Here is a 7,352-nt window from a genome sequence, read left to right as displayed (position 1 = left end):
CCATTCGCCCTGGGGGCGATTTTTCTTTCCCTTTTATGTTCTGTTGTCTCTCTTTACATGTAAAAGCACAGTTTCCCAAGTTCCGTGTAAGGGATGGTCCAACCTTTCGAGCCCGTGGGATAAAGGGATGCTTTGTACTTATTCTATTCGAAGCTAGAGGATGGTAAATGCGAATGAAACTGACATGAAGCTTGATGACATCATCAAACTTAATGTGTTTATAACGAATTAATGTTTGCTTATTAAGAGGGAATGTTTTTTTTATTTAAGGCAATAAACTAGTTTTTGTGAGAATTAACAAAGTTGAATATGGCATTCCTAAGTGCAATGTAAGAAAACTAGACAATAAACAAATTTTAAGCAAAAATTATTGAAAAAAACAACAAAATTAAAAAGAGAGAAAAAATGTAATCGAATAAAAGAATGAGGATTTTTAGTTGGATAACTTAACATTGCTATACTAACGCACGTAAATCTTTGAGTTTTCCTTTTTATGAAGTAACGGTTTTTGTTTTTTTTTTTTGAAAATTTAATTAACATCATTTCAAATTTTAATTTCAATTTTTGATTAATAAAATATTCATTGTATTCCTTAAATAAATGAATTTTTTTCGTAAAAGTTATTTGTAGTAGAAAATAAAATAAGTACAATAAATAGAATGTAATAAAAGAAGTAAAAAAATGAACAGTTTGTGAATTAAAATAAAACAACAGAAAAAAAAAATCAACTACATACCTATCCTTGACTTTCTTTTTACCAAGCTATCTCTACCAAAAAATTATGGAAAAATAGTTTTTACTCTTTGAAAACATAATGATAAATTAACATTTAACATTGATAACAAACATTGATAAATGTTTAACATTTAACAATTAACAAACATTGATAAATTATAATGAAAGCATAAAGATAAAATGATAAATTTAATAATTGTATCCAAATATTCTAAAAACCAAAAAAATAAATTGTTTTCATATTAAAGCCACCCCCCTATAAACAGAGCAATGCCACCAAAAATGGAGTTAATTTTTGTTTCTCAAAAGCTTTTGATGTTGGGATCAAACGAAGCAACCCATTTCCGGTAAAACAATTCCATGTGGGAAAAGTTGAAACTTCATTGAACAGTCCTTGTTGTTGTTGTTGTCGGTTTTGGGGATCATACAAATGCACATAATCATGTAACCAAACAGAAGGGAAACGACCAAAGACTTCAGAGAACACCCTGCTTGTTCGGTTGTCGTCATAATGTGCTGGAAGTAACTGTGCCAGACGCAAGCAAAACAAAAAAGCAAAGCTGTCTCGATGGTTCACAGATCGTATGCTGAGCACGAGCATGGAAAACGCATCAAACGAAACGACATGCTCAATGATCGTCGTAACGGCTTACTTTGATTTTGTAACCAGCACGTGCGATCGGAAACAGTGTTGGTATACACTAAAAATGCGAATATGGAAAATAGTGGATGTTTTAGATGTTTTTTTTTTACTTTCTGTGGGTGTTCAAAATTTTTATTTCACCATTTGAGGCAACTTTTAAAAAAGATGGTTTATTTTTCAAACACAACCATGCTACTTACAAACCATAAGCCAACAAGGCTTTGTACGTAAAAAAATATCTCCTTTTGAATAGCAATTTTTCCACGGTCGTTTGTATGTCCGGTCGTTTTATTGTCACACCCATTCCGCTATTCAGAAAAAAGGCGAGAAAAAGTCACGTATTCACCTTAACCATATTAGATTTAAGGTGAGTGAACCTGCTACTACCAGCTGGGTGTTTATGTTCAGCTTAACACCACCAAAAGAGACACTTTCAAACGAGTGATAGTAATAATAATAAACCCGCACACACGAATGTACATCAGAAAGCAATAGTTTCCTCCATTCCTCTCAACATAATGTTCTCTTCATAACATAAGCATTCGCATATGACTGGCGGTCATCGACTGAACTCAGCCAGCAGTGTGCGACAAAGAAATTCCCCAACGTCTTCAAACCGTAACGCAAACATCTTCTGTGTGTAATCGCGAGGCTGTTGGTAAGCAGTTGGGGGTTTTTTGTTTAATGATTAAGCTTTTGTTTTTACTTTTTCTTGAAGCTTTCCTTTATGTCGTGTTGGTAGGGAAGAATAGTTTATTTGATTATTTATACTCTTAGATATACTTAAAATAAAATCATATAAATAAATTATAATTATTTTAAAATTGTTTCATATATTTAATAATTATAAATTATAATTCTTAACTGATGATCAATAGCTTATGGTCATTTTCCATGGTTTAAGATGCACTGTCTTTAATTTCTTCTCAGGGTTTAGCTCTCATGTTTTTTTGTTGCCAATAAAATTTCTTTATTACAATACCACGAATATATGTATGCTATCAATTTCGAGTTTCCTTCGATTTTATGTACTCGAAATGTATTCGAAAATTTAACAATTTTGTTGGACAACATTAAAACAGTTTTCTATCATTTCGATCCGATGATTTAGGTAAAATCATCATCATTTTGTTTGTTATACGCTGCAATAAGTTTTTATATGAACTTTCATTAACGTAACTTCATCACAAAAGTCCATTATTACTTTTAAATTTATTAATCCCAACCTCTATGCAATTATCGAACTACATTTCACAAAAAAAAATCCAAATTTAGCAAACATTTGCCCGTGAAAAGCTAAACGGAAAAGAATGCATCACAAAACGGAACGAAAGCGATCTTTAACGATCATTTGACAAATTGTTTTTCTTCGCCTTTTACGACGCCAACGATCGCTCCCCCATCATCAACATCATCATCAGCCGATTCAATCTGTGGATGGCGGAGTAGAGTGGGATAATATTTAAATGCATCATGTGCTGATTCATTCCATCACCTTCCAAACTGCATCGTACGTTGCAGTTTCGGTATGCAGTCCATCTGTCGCACTCTTCCATGCGCACGACGATCATTTGACCCTTTTTGTGCTGTTCTTCAACGCAATCTAATCTTCGCAAGCGCGATAATCGCGACATTCGCGCGAAAACTCCAAGAGAAGTACCGCGCCGTTGGTGGTGCAGATTGTATGTTGCATCCATAATAGGACCCCTAAAAGCCAGCCAAGGAAGCGCATAGCGAAATGGTGGTAAGGGGAAATGTGGACAAACGAGGAAAATACGAAGATTTTGCTCCCCTTTGCATCTTCGGCTCCAAAACTGGCCCGTTTTTGTGCGGCGGCCAGATGGAGAGTTAAAGATTAAACACATATTCCCATCACACTTTCGCATTCTCACTCTCACCCGCTCTCTCGCACGCGCATTCACATTTCGTCCCCTAGGCAACGCACAGTGGTTCGGTTTACGCGTTCGGACACGAACGTGAGATGGCACCTGCGTAAAAGTGTACCCCGCGTTAGTCCATCTCGCTCACTATCGCTCGCTCTCTTTATCTCTTTCTCTCTCCCACACATTTCATCCCCTTTCGGAAAGGGATGCCGTGGCGCGTGTGAAAAAGAACATCTCCTCTGCCAAAGGAAACCTGAACCGAACGGCAAACGGCAAGGAACGAGCAAAAGGCGAACCCGCACCAAAATCCAAAACGTGCCCGCTCGGGAAACAAACGACGGTTGTTTTCCACTGGCATTCGAATCGTTTGGTTGTGTACGGGTGCCACTGTGCTTACCAAACAAAAAACTTCAGCGTTGCGGCGTTTGTGATGTTTCTCTCGGGCAACATAACTCCTGTACCGTTTATAAACATCGACTAAACGCAATTTTGCAATCAATCAGAAGACGTGTGTTTTATGGGAATTTAAAAAAAGAAAACTTTAATAAAGTGAGTGTTTTAGTGTGAAATTTGTTTTTTGCTAAATTGTTGATAAAGATATGCTGCAGAAAAAAAGTTACAAATATGATCGAAGAACCACTGCATTAGAGTGAATGCTTACTTTTCTGGTTTAGTGCGTCTGTGTGTGGATCGTTTCATTGTATGTGCAGCCAAACGCGACTCCAAATGTGCAACACACATTTCCTTGTGCAAGATTAAGTTGTAACGCGCTTTCGTATCCGCGCCGTACTACCCGCCGAAATATTCCGCCGGCATATCGGGAGTTGAAAGGCGATCATCGAAAGCATCGTTCGGGGCATCGCCAAGATAGAAAGGAACCTCGGGAAGGTGTTTTGTGTGTGTGTTTTTTTCCTTGTTGCTTTAATTCTTTCCTCATCATTGCCTGCGAATACATGGCTCCAATGGGACGTGTGAAGGGTCTTTGGGGCCTTGTGGCCTCCCCCCCCCCACCCCCCAAAAGCAATTTCGCGATCAGTTGCGCAGGGTCGCGATCGTGTAAAGGAGAACGCATAATAAAAGGGCGCTTTTATTTCGGGTTCAAGTGTGAAAGTGTTATTTTACGCGACAGACATTTCAGCCGCACCGTGGTTGGTTCGTAGTAGGTGCACTAACTTATCCCTAACCATAACCATGACAACTCGGGTACGATGACATGTGGCTTGCTTTACCACACAAATGAACCAAATTCAAACCTCAACACTGAAGGTGCTCGGTAAAACGAAAACTATAGGCGAAACAATCGCACCGTGTGACGAATGAATTGGCGGAAATTAATGGTGGCGTGGGATTTTTCAGTTCACAGCTTTTGCGATAATGCCACCCACGCTAAGCGGTTCGACCACTCTTTGTTACAGCACAAACGCGTACACACACACACACACACACACACCTTTCCAGGCTCCTATGGTTGACGATCTTTTCTGCTTCTTCACAGCAGCATTTGTGCCTTTATAGTAGCGAAAAGCGTTCGATTAGAGATCGGGATAGGATAGGTGTGAAAAAGATAAATTGTCCATTCGCTACGGTTCTTGGTCGCTTTCGGTGACTTAAGGCGTGATCTAATTTTTTTTCGTCAATTTCGCACTGAACACTTTTGTTGAACGGGTTTTTATTTTTGGTTTCGAATCGTTAACCTTTTCGCAAAAGCTGGCCAAATAATGATGGCCACCTCCCGATGACTAGTTGGGTTAAATTGTTCTGTTGAAAGCATAGGCAACAATAATTGGTAGTTTTGAAGATTTTTTTTGGTTGCATCACATTCATTTTGTATATTTCTTATAAGTGAAAATATTATTGAAAGGACATGATCAAATAACATTGAATTCTTAATTTCTATTTTAGTGCAATAAATGTGCGTTTAAATAAAAATATTTATTTTATTTTATATATAAATAAAATTAACACTTTATAAGAAAAGTCGTACCTTCAAAGAGCAAAACTAAAACAAAGGAAAAAATAAATTAATTTATATTCAAATTTCAAATCATAACTAAATTATTGGCATTCCAAATAAAAATTGGAAGAGATTACATTTAAAAATTTTCTTATATTATTCTAGCTTGTTTTTTACAAGAGATCAAGTAAAAACTACATTTAATACAAAGTTAAAACTTACAACAAAAATGAAAAAAAAACAATTTGAATTTTACTTTTTAATTTTCAAATTAAATATTGCACTTGCAAGTTATAAAACACACTTAGTTTTACCTTTAACAAAATGTATAAGATTCAACTTAATCAAAGCTAGCTTATGGCATTATTTACAAATACTTAATAAAAACTTTTTGCTAGTAAATACGTGCTAAAAATAACTTTTACGATAGTCTTGAAGCTTGTTCATTTAATTCATTTCATTTCATCCTTCGATTCTACGCACCACTTAATGATATGGCATGAAAAGCCTTATCAACAAAGTTTTACACCCTCATTATCCACAAGATAAGAAACACTTTGCAACCCTACTGCATAGCTAGCGGCAACATAAATCATCATTTATTATTAGTTCTCGTTTTATTCACAAGCTAATTTCATGCAACGATATTAATTTCATTATTTCCATCCGATAGGTGCAATAGTTGTAATTAAGTCGAATTATTTCTGCTCAACTAGCCGCCTTATGCTAACCTCTGCCTCGCGGAAAATAGCTTCGAGAGGCTTCGTTTATTACACCATTATTATCGTCACCGGTGTGCAATGATTAATTTGTCCAATATCATTACATTAAGACACCCGTACAAAGCGATCGAACCGATCTCATGCTATGATCGTGGTGTTATGATGCTGTTGCGAGGAAAAACACACGTTCCACATCCAACCTGTTGTCAGGGATCGGGTATCTGTTTTCAAGCGACGACCAATTAACATCGATTAAGACACATTTCATGATTATTGATGTTAATTTTTAAACCAGCGTGAAGGAAGGATGTGCGTGTGAAGGAAATGATAAAAAAAAGCTTAACCGGTGATGGTTTTTCGGAAAACAGATAAACTGGTGATGAAGGAAAACAGACTCACTAAATCATTCAAAGTGTTTTGTAACTGTTTTCGAACGAATTTATTCATCTCCTCAGGCAAGTTTCAAAAAAGTGATCGTGCAGTGAAGTTAAAACCGGAGAGACGGTCGAGACAACCGCAGGACCGCAAGTGATAAAAAAAGTCCTTTAAAATGTTATGATGTGAGAGTAAATGTTCCGTGGTATTGCTGTGCTGTGTAAGGGGCTTGAATGTGATCTTCTAGTGATGCCGTTTGGAAAAAAGGGATATCGCGCAGTGGATGTGTAATACCGGCGGGAAGCAGATAGTGGAAGAATTTAAAAGAAAAAAAAACGACGCAATTAAACCGTGCTAGAGGATAATATTTATTAGTGGTATTGAAGGTGGTGAAAAGGAGCAAAAGCAGGAAGCTGGTGATCGAGTGATACAGTGCGTCGCAAAGGGTGAAGATCATACCGAACCGAAGTCTATCTAACGTTCCAGGCATACCGTCGTCATCCAGCAGGCTTCAGCTGAGTGAGCCTAACATACCGGAGCCTAGGCAAAGGAACGGAGAAGGCAACGAAAAATAAAAGCAACATACCCGGGATCGTACGTACGGTAAGGTAAGAAAGGTTTGTGTTAATTAATGGCATTTAAATTTTCCCCGTTACTATACCTCGGCCCTTGTAAAAGTGTGAGTATTAAGGTAAAGGGAAAAGACGCTCAAAAGGGCTCTTCCCCCAGTCGTGTACCCTGGTTTCTTCTCCCCAACCCAATCGTTTCAACCTTTGCCATGGACCTTCATGGGACGTTCCCATCGTTGAGAACGCACCAAGGAATGCATCACCCGGGACCCGGGAAAGGTTCATCGTGATTTTTTTATATTCTCATCTTGTTATTGTTTCCTCAATGATCGCAACGGGTTAAATCCTTCTTTTCCTTCTCTCCTTCTCTCTCTCTCTCTGTCTCTTTGGCAAACTCATCGCTCTGTCAGGGTTTCACCCGGAAATATCTAACCGATCCTCCCGGGCAAACCAATCGATTCCAGCAGTGCC

The 7,352-nt window shown here is 37.6% G+C and overlaps 1 protein-coding gene across 3 annotated transcripts in view; it reads left to right on the top strand.

Annotated features, from left to right (window-relative positions):
- The first annotated feature begins 2,733 nt into the window (after window positions 1-2,733).
- The window catches only part of LOC125764879 (protein Wnt-1-like), a 28,905-nt gene continuing 24,286 nt past the window's right edge, over window positions 2,734-7,352 (top strand). The window contains exons 1-2 of one of the 3 annotated variants that reach the window (XM_049429525.1): window positions 2,734-3,810; window positions 6,393-6,915. The gene's annotated coding sequence lies outside the window, so the exon portion shown is untranslated. Of the gene's footprint in view, window positions 3,811-6,392; window positions 6,930-7,352 lie in introns of all 3 variants that reach the window. The other 2 variants (XM_049429523.1, XM_049429524.1) reach the window with 2 other exon arrangements.

Source organism: Anopheles funestus, chromosome 2RL, assembly GCF_943734845.2.
Source record: "Anopheles funestus chromosome 2RL, idAnoFuneDA-416_04, whole genome shotgun sequence".
In the NCBI taxonomy this organism is placed as follows: domain Eukaryota; kingdom Metazoa; phylum Arthropoda; class Insecta; order Diptera; family Culicidae; genus Anopheles; species Anopheles funestus.
The sequence above is the reverse complement of the archived record's forward strand: the minus strand, read 5'-3'. Positions and strand labels throughout refer to the sequence as shown.